The sequence below is a fragment of the Saimiri boliviensis genome, chromosome 13 (assembly GCF_048565385.1).
Source record: "Saimiri boliviensis isolate mSaiBol1 chromosome 13, mSaiBol1.pri, whole genome shotgun sequence".
Taxonomy (NCBI): Eukaryota; Metazoa; Chordata; class Mammalia; order Primates; family Cebidae; genus Saimiri; species Saimiri boliviensis.
The window spans coordinates 105,447,970-105,463,615 of record NC_133461.1 but is presented as its reverse complement, the minus strand read 5'-3'; positions in this window follow the sequence as shown (position 1 = coordinate 105,463,615).

The following is a 15,646-nucleotide window of genomic DNA, read 5'->3' as shown; positions in this document are numbered from 1 at the left end:
CCACTGGACTCCAGCCTGGGCAACAAAGCGAGACTCTGTCAAAAAAAAAAAAAAAAAAAAAAAAAAATCACAATTTTTTCTTCTTTTTGAAATAATCTGGAAACACACCAGTGTTTATGGATGTGGAAATAGATCACAGGCTCTCAGAACTCACTGGGAGATAGCGGAGAAGGCAGGAGGGCACACAGACTCATGATGAGAGGATGCAACATCCAGTGAGGGGTAGGAGGAACATCCCGGCCAAAAAGCATCTGCAAGAAACTGAGGATGACTCAGTCCCTGTGCAGGTCACCTCCGTCTGGCTTCTGTCCACAGGGAAGCAGTTGTAACTTGCTCAAGTCAAGGGCAGCTGTGTGTTTTCCCAGGCCCTCTGGGCCAAGGAGTGGGTCTTAGGAGAGCCCAGATGGGCATGTGTGTTTCCTTCAGTTTTGATCCTAATCTATAGTCATTACTTTAATAGCACTTTATAGGTGTGCAGAGTTTTATGGAAAGTTTTATGGGCTGTTTCTCATCCACAGCCCCAGGTGGGGCCTGTCATCCACCCACCGCACTGTGTGGCAGGGGACACAGAGGCCCAGGGTGGGCGGTGGCGAAGGGTGGCTGGCTCGTGTGGTGACGCTTCCTGCGTTTCAGCATCGTCAGATGCCTGTTGGCAGCATTAGTTGATCTCACTGTTGAAGTTGGTGCCGCCTGATTTTTCCTACTTTACCGTGGCATGGAGTCATTTGCAGTCCAGTTCATACCCATCACGGCCCGGGGAAAGAAAGAGCGAGCAAAGGAAATCATAGGCCAGAGTTAGGTGATGCTGAAAGACCTTGCTATCCAGATTGGTCACTGTGGCCACGACTCGTGGCAGTCTGCAGTATCACCAGTTGCCCAGAGCTCCTGTCTAGCAGTACCTGCCTAGCACATCACCCTGTCACTGCCTCATGGGCATGTTTCATTCCAGGACTCGCTGTGGGGGATGGTTCCTGTTTCTGGGAGGGCAGGAAGCCGGGTGACAACCGGGCCACTCTTCCACTGTGCTCAGCTGCTGGTGAGACAGTCGTGCCCAGGAGCCAGAGGCATCTTTGAGTTTTAGTTGCCCATTCTGGGCACATCGCTGCGTCTGGTGCAAAGAACATGTCTCGCTTTGGCCAATGGGACTGGATGGCAACGCAGTTAGAAGTTCCTTTTCTGAATCCTATATGCCACTGTTCCACCCTTTTCCCTGAGGTCCCTGAGCACTCCCTCATCACCCAGGACATACAGGTAGCACCAGGGTGGAGTCACTATGGCTCCCGCTCTGGACCCCTCGCTGCCCAGGGTCCTGGGAGGGGCCTGGTCATGTGTTCACATGGCCACTGGTTTGTAAAAACTTTGCAAAAAGGAACATGCTTTTGTATTCTTTAAAAGGTCCCCACCCCCTGCTCCAATTGTGCAAGCTGTGAGCCTCAGGACACTGGGCTCAGCCCCCGTGTGAGCACCCCTTGGTTGACCCTGTTCTTTCCAGAAGCCTCTCCCGCGGCCCTCATCTGCTGCAGTATACCCTACCACGGGGCAGCCTGTGGGCCCAGGAGATTCTCACCTTCTCTCTGTTCCTGTGTTTTCGCCAATGCTAATCCTTGATTCCCTGACCTGGGCGACCGTCACTTCCGTCACCGTTTGGTGACATCACACTCACTGTCCTAGTCCAGCTCTGATGTGCCCAGCGTTGCTCAGCAGAGGGGCCAGTCACTCTCTCCTCCCCGGGCGTCCCCAGGACTCGGGCGGACCTTGGTTACCACGCTCACTGCCAGCACTGGAACCATCTTCCCTGTGCACCCTCTCCCACAGGTGACCCACAGAGGCTGCTCGACAAATAAATGAATGAACATTTAAAAAAATCACCTGGGATGCCCTATAGCTGTGCTGGTTAATCTTGGTGGCAAAGACCTGAATGAACCCTTCTATGTCCCTCATTTTACCTCCCATTTCCCTGGAAACCAAGACGTAGGGGCCTTTGTGTGCGTCCTCCTTGGGGCTCTGAGGCTCAGTCTGATGTGGCCGTGACTATTCTCCTGCACCTGCTGGAGTGTAGCCTGGCAGACTCAGGGCAGGAGATGGGCATGGGGAGAGCACTCCTCTCCCGCCCTGATGCGGAGCAGAAGAAGAGGGCTGAAGGCAGAAGATTGCTGTCAGAGCTCTCGCCTGCCTTTCCTTTTGAGGAGGCTGTGCTCCTGGTTTCATCCCAGTGAAAGGAATTTGGAAGAGGGGGATGGAGGGAGGAAGAAGGAAGGAAGGAAGGAAAAGAAGAGAGAGACATGTATAGAAATCTACTTAGCTGTCTGTCTGTGTATCTATCATCTGTCCACCTATTCATTCACTCCATCTCTCTCCTTAATCCTTCCATCCGCTCCTTAATCCACACACACACGCTTCCAGCCAGCCATTCATTCTACCTTTTCTTTCTCTTTATTTCTTCCTTTTTTCTTTTTCTCCTTCCTTCCTTCCCTCCCTTCCTTCCTTCTTCTCTATTCATCCATCCACCTACCCACTCATATTCTGTACATCAATCCATCCAGCCATACGTCCTCCTACCCACCCACACCTCCATTCTTCCACCCCATACCTTACCCACCTTCTCACCCACCCGTTATCCATCCATCCATCCATCCATCCACTTCCTATCTATCCATCTATCCATCTATTGTGACCGATATTTCAGTTCTCAAAAGGTACATATAGTGTTTGTCAGAAATATAGAAAAAATAATATCATAAAGAAAAAAATAAGTCATCTATTGTCCACAACTTAGAGACATTAATGGTAATTTTTTGGTATATATCTATCTAGAGTTTTTTCTTTTTTTGGTATAGATATAATGCATATATACATGTCCTTTATAACAGACATTTTATTCATTAGTATTAAATCAGCGTTTTCCTATGCCATTAAACTTCATTTTTCTGCAAAAGGTGTTTTCTTCCTGGTTGAAAGTTTAATATACAAAGTTGGCAGGGGAAAGGAACACCACTTGCTCCATGGCCTTTTCTCAACGTATCATGTTGGTACACTGAATTCCTAGTCCCACATCCGTGCACATGTGCTCGTGTGTACTGTGAACATCGTGTAGCTGTGCATGCCATTGCATTTGGCTTTCTCCGATCAGCGTCCTGTTGTAAAAGTTTCACCACATTCATATCCATCTTCATAGTTATCATTTTTGATGACTGCAGAATACTTCAGTGACTACATGGAGCTTATTTTACTCGACCACCCCTTTGCTATCAGATTATTAAATTGTTCCTTTTTGCGGTTCTAAACAGCACTGCAGTGAACATCTATTGGCTTGCATCCACAGCTGGATTCCCAGCAGAGGGTCACTGGGTCTAAGCACGTGAGCGTATTTGCAGCTTTTGCTTCAAATGGTTCGCTGGTTTCCCAGAGTCTCAATTGATCATCCAAGGGAAAATGACTCCATTCCATTCCCAGAATGAACTTACTTTGTCTTAACGGGAATAAGTAAAGCCACTGAAGACTATTGATAAAGACTGCCTTAAATCTGTTGGGGCTCGATTGCGTCACTTGTCCCGGCACCTCTGTCTGCCTTCTCCCGTGCTTCCTGACGGCTTCCACTAGCAAATTGGGAGCGTCCCTTTTCCCCAGACTCCACCCAGAATGACACACCCTTCCTTGGCTTCTGACCCATTTCGACTGCTCTCAGCCCAAGACATGTGAAAGTGGTTTTTATCCTGAGTTTAAGCATCAACCTCTCATAGGGGGCAAGGGATTGCTCTGAGTTACCAAGGCAACCGGATTAGTCCTCCCAGTGTCCCCGGTGCTCGAGACCATGATGCTGGCTGCATCTGCAGGTTGCTCAGAGCTGCTGATACGGGGGAGGATGCCCCAAGAGAGCTGGGACCTGGGGACACGGTCTAGCCTGACCCATCGCTGGATTTTAATTGGGAATAGGGTAAATCCCTGGACCTGTCGTGTCGTCTAAGCGGGTAGCGAGTGAATTCGAATGCATTTTAGAAAGGGCAGAGCTTTATGGGGATGCACAGGAGGGCTATTGCCTATTTTGTATTTCTTGAGACCATTTAGATGCTTTTAGGCCTGGAGGCAGATACTAGCTTGAAAAATTCAGAGGCATGTATTCAGCGATTGTCACATTGGTATGCATTGTGAGGGAAAAACGAGGAGCAAGGACCCCCTGAGTAGACCTAATGTCTACTAAGGATCATAGAGGAACTCTGTCCGGGTCCTTCTTCGGGCATGGAACTGGGATTGAAAGAGGCCATTTGGGCCCTTTTTTAGCCCCTTCTCCTTCCTCTAGTGAGGACGGCCTCTTTGCCATTCTTGGCAGATGGGCTTCTGTTGGGTTGGAGAATCCTGAAAAGTAAGAGGGATTGCTTTCCATAAACTAGTCTAGCAAGCGCCATCATCCGAAATCCTTCCTTCTGTGTCACCCGAGTCCCTCCTGCTGCAGTCCAGGTCCACGTCTGCTGAGGTCCTCTGTGGAGGTGGGAGCAATCCCGGTCCCTGCAGGCTGGCGGTCACCCTTCTTTCCCCTGCGGACTGTGTTTGAGGCTTGAGTAGGGTCTGTGGTTTCCTCCAGAATCCCTCTCTGGTCTGCGTTCCCCTTACTTAGAGGCTGAGTGTCGCGTGGATGTGGGGGTGGGAGGGAGGAGACAGGGCTCATTATACGAAGACTGGGGTTTCGGCAGTAAGCGAGAGGGGGTGCTCTGTGGGCGGTTCTGGAATGTTCTGCACCTACGTCTAGAATGTAGTCATTTCTCAGAGGCTCGTGCTCACTCCTGGCTCCAGCGGTGGTGGCTTCCCCGGCCCTGGCCACTGTCCTTTCTTATCGTCACTCATCTCCCTCTGTCCGGGGGGGCTGAGGAGTGGTGCAGGTCTGGGACAAGTTTAGAGGGGGAACAACACAACGGGACAATATTCCACCCAGAAAAGTCACTCGCTTCAGATGAAAAGTCACTTGCTTTAGATGAATGAAAGTCCGCAGCCTCCAGGGGCCAGGGGGAGGCTGGTCTTTGGGTTTTGGATGTTCCGATGATGACACCCGCGAGGTCACGTTGTGACTTCCAGGCCTGAGAGGTCGTGTGCGGTGGGTGGGTGGCCAGAGACACCCCCAGGCTCCTGCTGTCTCATCACAGTAGCTGGCATTCCCATCCGATCAGAGAACGTGAGAGGGCGTCCCAGCTCCTCCATCCCCATCCCCAGGAGCCACAGAACTTTCTTTTTCTTTATTCCTTTCCCTGAAAAACAGCAGCACCAGCTCCCACAGCTCAGGGCGCTGCGAAAATCACAGAAATCGTGACACGTCTGAGGATCTGAGGGAGAGAGGAGACTCTAAGGGGATCTGTCCTGTCCATCAGACCATTCGGGGGGCGTCCTGAGGTAAATGGCAGAGTTGCATTGCTGCCAGAAAGAACCGAGGCTTGAAAGTAGGAGATTGTAATCCCGAATCGAGCTTTGTAACCTTGAGAAATAAAATCCCTGACTGTTTAAGCTGGCGGGAGTCTCTGCCACGACCCTGTCAAGCCCAGATTTGATGAAAGAGGAAATGGAGGCCCGGAGAGGGAAAAGCGCTCTCCCAGGGCACAGAGTGGAGAGTCGGTGAGGGGTTGTGTGGGGGAGCGTGGGTAGTGGGGGGGGGGGTGGAGCTGAGGAGGTGGGATGCCCTGGGGCCAGGGTGAGGGGCACAGAGCTGTGGAGAGAAGCCCCCAAGGCCAAGCTTTTGCAAGGGCTCAGCTGCATCTGGTTCTCAGCCAGGAACAGGGGCGGGCAGCACAGCGCCAGGGCTGTGGGGTGAAGGGAAGAAGGGGCTGGGGAGTGTAAGTGGGAGGGGATACTGAGGCTCAGGGCTTCCATGTATTCAGGAGGCTCCCCAAGGCCTTCCCTCTCGTGCTGCTTGAAGCCCAGCTTGTCTCAGTGGGCGCTGGCCCCGGACAGCAGGGCTGAGAACAGAACGGGCTCCAGAGGAGGGGGCGTCCCAGAGTGCACCTGCCAGCCCACCGTGCAAGGGAACAAGCGGTTCCTTCCACAGCCTGGGCTGGCATAGACGGGTCCAAGGAGCCCACCCTGACATCCCCAACACCCTGGGCCCTCCATCGAGTTTCTGCCATACTGTGGCCAGGCTGCAGGACCCTATTAGGCGGCTGGTGGTCTTGGGCGCCCGGTGGGGCAGGCAGAGCTGGGGGCGGCAGGCAGACCCAGCACACAGCACTGCTGTCTCCAAGGAGGAGGAAGGCTGGCAGGCGGGGCCGGAGAGGGCCGAGGAGCAGCGGCTGCTGAGTGTTTTCCTGCCCATTGGGAGCTGCTGTGACCAGGAGCCGGAGGATGTGGCCGGAGCCCAGTGTTTCCTGCCTGATAAGCCGGCCCCTCCCTGCGGAGCCCTGGCCGTCCTACCTTCGCGCCTGCTGAGAGCCCTGCCCAGGGAAGGGCTGGCCCAGGAGGAAAATCACTTCTCCAGATTAGCTTGCTGTGGCCGGCCTTCCTTCCCCGCCCTGTCCCCGTGGGCGCAGGAAGCCAGCAGGGGCCCAGTAGCCCGGAGGACCCTGCCTCAGAGCACTCAGCCTCTTTCTGGGCCCCTGTCCCCCGAGAGCGGACGCCTTCTTGCTCCAAAGTCAACCATTTTCAAGGATGGCACTGACTGCACATTATTCATGTCTTTATCAGACCCCCTGACTGGCATTTGGGCTTAGAAAATTGGGTCACTTTATTCACAAACATTCCATGGACCAGCCTATTCCCACCTGATCAGTTGCTGTCTCTCTGTGGCCACCTTGGAGGGACATCCTCTGAGCTGAGAGCTGTGGGCTTTGGAAGCAGGGTGGCACAGAGAAAAGGCAGGGTCTGGCATCCCCGGACCCCAACGCCACCCCAGGTCTGCCCTGAGCTGTGTGGCTGGGTAAGTTCCCACCCCTTCCTGAGACTCACTGCTCATCTGTTACTGGAAGGGCTGAGCTACATGGGAGCTCAGGGTCTCTCTCTCTTCCAGAAGCCTCAGAAATGATGAGGGGTGCTGGCCACTCCCAGGGGCGGCCCAGCATCCAGGTCCCTGCTGTGGAAGCTGGAGGGAGAGCTCCCCCTTGTCAGTGTCATCTTGGGCTGACCCTCTCGTTTCTTCCACCCTCTGTCCTGCCCCTCGAGGGCCAGGCTCCTGCCCTGGGGAGTCGGGATGTGTGGCTCCAGCTTGGGGTGGGGGTGCACAAGATGGAGGGACAGAGAGGGGCCGATTGGGGACCTGTGGCCAGGAGAGACGCCTGCAGCATCTGCCGAGTGCCCTGGCTGTGAAATGAGGACTGAGGTCCTGGGAGACTAGAAGCCTGCTCAGAGGCATGGTCGCAGACGTGATTCTCCAGGCCTGCACCAGCTCTCAGACAAGCCTCCTGCTGCAGCATAGCCTCCTGCGGGCCTTGGGCCCAAGGGACTCCCCCCCAGCCTGTAGGTGGGCCCCACTTTCCCTACAGACCTGCCTCTTGAGTGCCGCTCACGCAGGTGCCCCCCGCCCTCCTCAGGGAGCTGGCCCTCAGTAACAGAAGGTTCATGAAGGGGATGTTTACTGGCCAGAAAAGATGAACCTGTGCTCACCTTGGGGACAACGCTGGCATGCGTGTCCCCAAGAGTGAACTGTGCACAGGCATGAGGGAGAGCAGGCGCAGGTGGCAGCTCTGCCCTATGAACGCGCGAGGTGCAGTGTCACTTTGGGATTTCATGCGACCCTCATGGCAATCCTGACGTAGGCGCGATTCTGTCCTTTCACAGGTGGCGAGGCTGTTGCTGAGGCTGGGTGAAGGGCTGAGGGAGGCCATGCAGCTGGGGGGGTTTGGCCTCCACCCATGGAGCAGCACTCAGATGGCTGAGGGTGTGGTGGGAGCCTGGTCCCGACTCCCCTGGCCTCCCTCGCTCTCCTGCCCCAGTCCCTGCCCAGGAGGGGCGGCGATCTCTTGGGCTGCTCCTGGATGTGAGCCTCCACCAGCCGCAGCTGAGCCTGGGGCCCTGAAACAGCCCGTGGGTGGCCCAGAGGCAGGCAGGGAGCTCCCTGTGCAGCGAGACCATCTGCACCCGGGCGTCGGCACCAGGCTGCTCCCACTGCCAGCATCTCCTGAGCATGGAGGGGTGGATGAAGGAAGGTTGGGGTCTACCTATGTCTTTTCATCTGTGCTCTGTGGGACTGCCCACTGTGTGACCTTGGACAAGTTGCTTCCCCTCTCTGGGTCTCAGTAAATTAAGAGACAGGACTTGACAGTTTCAAGGGCTGGAATATTCCTGGTTCTCTGAGCCTATGAAAAGGGAGCAAGAACAAGGCGAGTCCCCTCCTCTCTGACCCTGGCCTTGGCATGGGATGGTGTCTAGGGAGGTGGCAGTGGGGGTGACCCTGTGGGAGGTGGCAGTGGGGGTGACCCTGTGGGAGATGGCAGTAGGGGTGACCCTGGGGGGTGTCCCACTGTGCAGAGCCGTGGAAGGGTGAGTCTCAGGTGCTGTGCATTGCTGGGCTGGAGCTGCAGGTACTGCATCCAGGCGGGGAGCACCGCCCACGCCACCATCTCCATCCTGCCTCAGCTGCCCTGGGCTGCCGCCCCACCTTCTGTCACCAGGCCATGGCGGGATGCCCCTAGACACCTGGCCTGGCCCTGTTCCCGTGCATAACCGGCCCCGGCCCCACCTCCTGGGAACGCTGCCCTGCCTTGGCCACATCACCTGATCCCTCCACCTCTCCACCCTGGGTGTTGGGCTGGATGAGATGAGGCAAGAGGCTGCTGTCATTTGACCCCAACCTTGGGGATCGTCATGTAACCCTGGCACCCAGGAGTGCCCTCCCTGCCAGGCAGGGCCAGGTGTGAGGTTGCTTCTGGTCTCCTGTGGGAGGCAGAGGCTCCAGGCCTCGTGGACTCCCAGATTCTGTGTTTCGAATCCTACCATGACTGTCTGCCCCAGACCATCGCCCTGTCATTCACTGGCTATGACCCTGAGTCTCCCCACCTCTCATCCAGCTAGAGAGATGATGCTTCCGGAGGATCTAAAGATGTTTCCCTTTTACTTAAAAAGTTTTATCTGACCAGTACCGCCAATAAGGTAAAGCTGAACTTTCACAGAGGAACATTCAAGGCCTTTTACAATCCAGTCCCAACTTACCTGGCCAACCTCTCATCACTTTACACAGTTCCCACGGCACACCGTGTGCTCTGGGCATAGCCAATTTCCAAACAGGATCTGTTTCCTCATACTCCAGTGCCTTTGCATAAGCTGTTCCCCCTGGAATACCTTTCCCCGCCCTGTCCCTCGGTGGATTCCTGCTCCTGTCTCAGGACCCAGCACAGTGTTCCCCTCTCAGAGTCCCTTTGCAACAGCCCTCCACCCTCTTAAGCCCACCCACACCCAGGCCCCGGCCATGCAGTGTGCGGACCCGTTTTCTGTTCATTCTCACAAGCCTCTCACATGGCCTTCACGGCGTCATGATGCAAGCTGTGTTTTTAAGTCTCTCTCCTCCCACTAGTCTGGGAATGTATTTATCTGGGAAAGGCATTTTATTTATCTGTCTTGCCATGGGGCCTGCTCCCTGCCAGGCACACAGTAGGTGTCCAGTCACTGCTGGTTGGAGGGTTGAATGCCTGGGTTGCAAACACCAACGGGTCCACCCTCTGCGCAGCCTGTGGTCTTACACCGTTTGTTCCATTTCCCTGTGGCTCAGTTTTTCTATCTGTAAATTGGTCCTGCTTTCTGCCAAGAGGTTTTGGATTATGGTGATAGAAGCAACAGGAATGGCTTAGGAGAGGGTCAAGGGTGTGATGTTATTTCCTAATGCAATCGCCCCTTGATGATTCCTGGAAAAGCTGAATTCTTCACTGGATCCCTGCCACTTCCTGGGCTGCGCCCACACCCCACCCTTTCCATCAGTCAGGAATGCTATTTGTGACACTATCCTCACCGAAGTGTGTGATTAGAAACAAAATGACACATATGAACACACACACACTCACACACACACACACACACACACTTCACAAAATCTGACTCTCCCGTTGACCCCATTGGGACAGATGCTGGAGGCAGGAGCTGACGCTGATGAATGAGTTAGGATTTATCTCAGTAAGGAGTGGGCTACTCACTCTATAGTAATAAGGCTGCTGAGCTCTCTGTGGAAGTGAAGTGGCTCTCTGGTCAGTTATTCTTCCAAGCCCAATTACAAAGCTTTTCTTGTTTACTTTATTAAATATGTTGTGTAGGTACACGCAGGAGACTTGGAAGTAGAGACACAACAAAGAGAGAGAGCAGTGGGAGAGAGTGAGACTGTCGTCTCGCCGTGCAAAAGCATCTTTTGTTAATATCTTGTTGTATTGCTTCTAGACTTTTTTTTCCCCAGATGCGTGGCTCACATAAATATCTTAACTTTCTTTTAGAATGTTTGCATTGTTTTGGAAATTTACTTGCTTTTTTTTTTTTTTTTTTTTTTCCTTGAGGTAAGAGGGTGTGATGGTTAATACTGAGTGTCAACTTGATTGGATTGAAGGCTGCAAAGTATTGTTCCTGGGTGTGTCTGTTGCCTGTGAGGGTGTTGCCAAAGGAGATGAACATTTGAGTCAGTGGGCTGGGGAAGGCAGACCCACCCTTCATCTGGTGGGCACCATCTAATCAGCTGCCAGCAAATATAAAGCAGGCAGAGAACATGAAAAGGAGAGACTGGACTCGCCTCCCAGCCTGCATCTTTCTCCCATGCTGGATGCTTCCTGCCCTCAAACGTCAGACTCCAAGTTCTTCAGTTTTGAAACTTGGACTGGCTTCCTTGCTCCTCAGTTTGCAGACCTTGTGATCGTGTGAGTTAATGCTTAATAAACTCCTCTTTATATATACATAGATAGATAGATACAAATATAGATATAGATATAGATATATCCTATTAGTTCTGTCCCTCTATACAACCCCAACTAATACATAGAGTCTCACTCTGTCAACCCGGCTGGAGTGCAGTGGTGCGATCTCAGCTCACTGCAGCCTCAATCTCCCAGGCTCAAGTGATCCTCCTACCTCACCTCTTGAGTAGCTGGGACTACAAGTGTGTGCCACCATACTTGGCTAATTTTTTAATTTTTCGTAGAGATGGAGTCTTGTTATGTTGTCCAGGCCCAGGCTGGTCTTGAACTGCTGGGCTCAAGCTGCCTGCCAAAGTACCGGGACTGCAAGCTTGAGGCACTGTGTTCTCACTTTCTAAATGTCCAGTACTGTTATTTCATTGACTGTTTCCAAAGAACATGTTTCCCATTCTGCTCACCATCATCTCACCCCCGCCCCACCCAGCCAGTCTGCCCTGATTGGAAAGGCCTCTCCGGGCAGCCAGGGACATAGGGATACCTGCTTTCAGTTCCATGCTGGGTACCCAGGAGGGAAGTGACTTGTCTGAGGGCTAATGGTGAGTCAGCAGCTTGGCCCTGGCTACCCCGAGTGCTGGGAATTGGCCCCGGGTCGGCCTCAGCCTCTGACGTGTGCCGTCTTGCTCAGGGCGGAAACTTCTTTTCCTGGGGAGGAGGGGCAAAGGCCCTGGAGTGCCCCAGGCCTGGAGATGCCTCCCTTTGCTAGAAACTGCACAGGGGGCATGTGCTGGGCATTTTCCTGAGCGTGTCTCCCCCATCTAGCTAGACTGTGGCCCTGCAGGATGTGGTCTTCCTGGCTCTTATGCCCCAGTCCAGCTCACTGCTGAGGGGAAGTGTGGTTCAAAGGGGAGTGACTTGGGCCCAGTGCGCAGCTCCTCAACCTGCAGGCATGAGACTGCTTGAGTCACTGCAGTCCCCTGAGCACCGACTTCCTCATCTGGAAGAACTGGGATTCAGAGACCCCTCACCCAGTGCAGAGGTGCATTGACTTTCACACTGTCATCAAATGAATCAAAGCAAGTGCTTGCTCCATAAATGGGCACTTTTCTGCCCGCCCTGCCCTGTCGCTGCCCATCTTGGAATCCCAGGGGCTTCCTACCAACAGACCACAGCTCAAAGTCTCAGCCTCACAGTTAGGGCCCTTTGCCACATCCCCCCCACCGATGCTTGTTGGCACCAAGACAGGCTTGACAGAGGGCATGTGGCACCTTGGCAAGCAGGCAGTGAAAAAAGAGCAGGACACACTGTGCGAAGGCAGCTTTGAGACAGGTCTCTGAGGGTTCCAATTTTGAACTTGGTGCACAGGAGCACCCCAGTTGCCCTCTTACACAGAAATTCTGGAACCCATGTCTCCCCCTGGCTCACCCAGGCAACCTGTCTCTGACCACTGCCCCTAACTCCCTTCCAGTCTCCTCCTGGCAGCCAGCCTCTGCCTAATTCAGGGCGGGCCCTGCCCAGTCTCTCTCCCAGGCCTCCTGTGCCTGAGTCCTGACTCTTCTGTGATGGGTTCTGCCTCTGTGTGGTGGAACGATCTCCTTGTGCATTGGGTGTGGGATATTTTGGCCTCTGGACTTGGTTGAACTTCCTAGAAGAGGAGAACGTTGATCAGTGTGCAGGGTGATTTAGGGAAAGGCGTGGACTGTTAGGTCTGCTGGGCCTGGGGTACACCCCAGATAGTTAAGTAGTAGCTAGGGAACAACAGAAATTACCCAGCTTCTAACCATAAAATGAAGATAATGAAATGAAATGCCTGACCCTTGGTAGGTACTCAATATCAAGAGAGACCCCTTTCATTGTATTATTTTTGTATCCTTCTCTGTGCCTCGCATATTCCAGGCCTTCCATAAATGCTCATGAAATATGGAAGCTGCCCACTATCAATGTGGCAGCTAGTGTGACCAGCTGGGTCACTGTGAATGGTTGGGCCACTGAAAATGACTGGATCAGTGTGATCAACTGGATCAGTGTAAGCGACTGGGTCAGTGTGATCGAATGAATCACTGTGCTCTAATGGATCTGTGTGATTGACCAGCTCTGCAAGATCAACTGGATCAGTGTGAATGGTTATGTCAGTGTGTGAGTGACTGGATCAGCGTGATCAACTGGGCGGGGGGGTCAGTGCATTTAACTGGATCTGAACGATTGATTGATTCAGTGTGAATGACCAGGTCAGCGTGATCAGCTGGACTGGTGTCATCAACTCGATCCGTGTGATGATAGCTTGAGTCCTGGGAAGTCCAGGCTGCAGTGAGCTGTGATCACACCAGTGCACTCCAGCCTGGACAATACAGCAAAACCTTGTACAGAAAAAAACAAGGAACTGTCTCCCTAGGGAGGAAAGGGAGGCGCAGTTGGCCACGGGCTCCCACCTCCCATTGGCTAGGTCACTCCATGAGACGTTAAGCTCCCTGAAACCCCAGGATGTGCAGGAAAGGATACCATGTTGGCTCCTGAAGGTGCCTGATGCTGTGACATCAAAGAAGTCACAGGAGAGGAAGCAGCAGACATTTGGCATAGACTTGAGATGAGTGCTGGCCATATACAGTGGGAGGAACCTATGTGGAACAGTTTTCTGTGGCCTCAGCTGGAATCAGAGGTGAGGCCAAGGAGGTAGGAAGTGGCTCACAGCAGGGTTGGGGGTGACAGGGACCTTTGAAGAGCTTGCAGTCTCAGGTTTCTGCTCTGCACATGAAGCCACCTGGCTATAACTGGCTGAGTCTGAAGGCAGGGGTTCCTTCTGGGCGTTGAAGTCCCTCCACCAGCAAACTACAGATTCAGAGTCTGAACATGAGTGTCCCCAGGACACCCATGATGCCTGGCTAGTACTGTCCTTGAGGCAGTTGCCACTGGCTGGTTAGTGCTTTCTGCAGAGTCCTGGGCAGCAGCAGCCAACTTTTACCTACAGCTCTGTCCTTTGCCATAAAAGTTCCAAAGCCTTTGTCTACCTGCATAGCGTAAACCCATTCACATAAACATCAGAGACAGTTGGAGTCCTCAGGAAAAAAACGCTCAGGCTGGGTGACATGAGAGGTGGTGCTACTTCCTCCACTTTGTGGGTCAAGGGAGGTGCATCTGCAGATTCTGCTGGAAACCTGAAACCCACAGCAAGGCAGGCTCCTGAGAAACACTTCTGGAATGATGGGGCCTGGACAACATAGCCTCATGGTACTGGAGTTTCGGATTAGGTTTATAAAACCTACGTTTCAGTTCCCACACTGGCCCAGGTGCTGGGAGCCATGTTCCTAGAATGTTGGGCAGGAAGGACACAGGGTTTCCTTGGTTCTCATTTTAAAAACATGGGTACAGGGCAACACCTGAGTTCTCTCAGCCTTTTGAGTAGGTAGAAAAGCACTTTACAGGAAGCATTAGAAAGCCCGCTGAGTTCTCTGAGTTCTTCGGGGGACACATCTCAAGCAACACCCTGAAGCGTGCTGATGAGGAAATGTTCATGGGTGCATTTTAGTAAGGCCGATGCCCTCCTGCACCAAGTGGGAGGACAATGCTGTTGGGGCAGGTGTTTTCTGGAGAGGGCCCTATGAGGATGGCTAACTTCTGTTTTGTTTTGCTCAAATCCCTCATTTGGCTTTTTGTGTGCGAGTTCCCAGAGGAGAAGTTCTGCTTCTGGGTCCTGAGTAGTTTTCCATACAAGAGTGGACACTGTGGTCTCCCCCCGAGTCCAGAACAAAAGGGTAGCTCATACCCAGAAGCCATTACGCAGGTGGGCAGGGTGACGGACTCGGCCAGGGGCTGTGTCCTTGAAGGCAGTGGATGGGGCAAGAGCCCTCATCTAGGGGTGAAAGATGTACTTCTGTCTGGGCTTCTCCCCCTATTAGTCAAGTGACCTTGAGCAATCCTTCCACCTGTCTGAGCCTCAGTTTCCTTGTCTGTCACGGTTGAAGTATTCCCTGCCCTGCCTGTCTCACTGACCTCAGTCAAATACTGGGTGTGTGCGCATCGGCTCACACGACCAAACCCTGGATGATGGGTGGAGCTGCCTCCAGGACAACTGGATTAAGGAAGCAATCTCTCAATCAATCTCTAGTCCCTTTTGCTTCCCTTTGCCTATTGGCTTCTTTCTCTCACGCTGGAATCGCAGCAACAGGCTGCTCTGGCCTCCTAGAATCCTTAACAGCCTCACGACCAAAAGGAAGAGAACCCTGGCAGCTGTAGAAAGAAAAGCCCCAGAATCACTCATCCTGGCTGGGGGTGTGGTCGGTGGGTTGAGGATGGGGTATTTCGATTGGTCCAGTTTGGGCCATGTGTCCACATCTGCTCCAATCACTGTGGCCCAGAGGAATGGAGCACGATGATTGGTCCACCTGGAGAAAGCTCACCCTTCGGCCAGGGGAAGCGCTGTGCCTGGGGCCCGCCATCAGAAGCAGGAGACTGCGCTCTCTCCTTTAAGGCACTGATGTGTCTTTTCTGTATCCTGACGTATGAGACTCATCTTAGTATCCAGCATGCGGTAGGCACTTTCTATATGTCTGTGGAATCGCGTTGACAGTGAGGTTTCTGACACTCCAGAGTTACCTGAGTTAGAAACCTGGCTTCTGGGCTGCCCAGGACCCGTCCCCATCCCCAAGTACTACTGTGTTATGTTCAATTGCTTGTCAGCGTCCTGCATTAAAGCGAGGACCTTGTCTGGCTTATTTACCGTCGAGTCTTCCACACCTGACAGCCTCTGGTGCAGATAATTGGTCAATTAATGTTTGTGAAATGAACATCAGCTGTCTGTGAAGCTCTGCGTCTTGACCGAAGGAACGTGACTCTGGTCTTTCAGGTGGCCCGGCGCA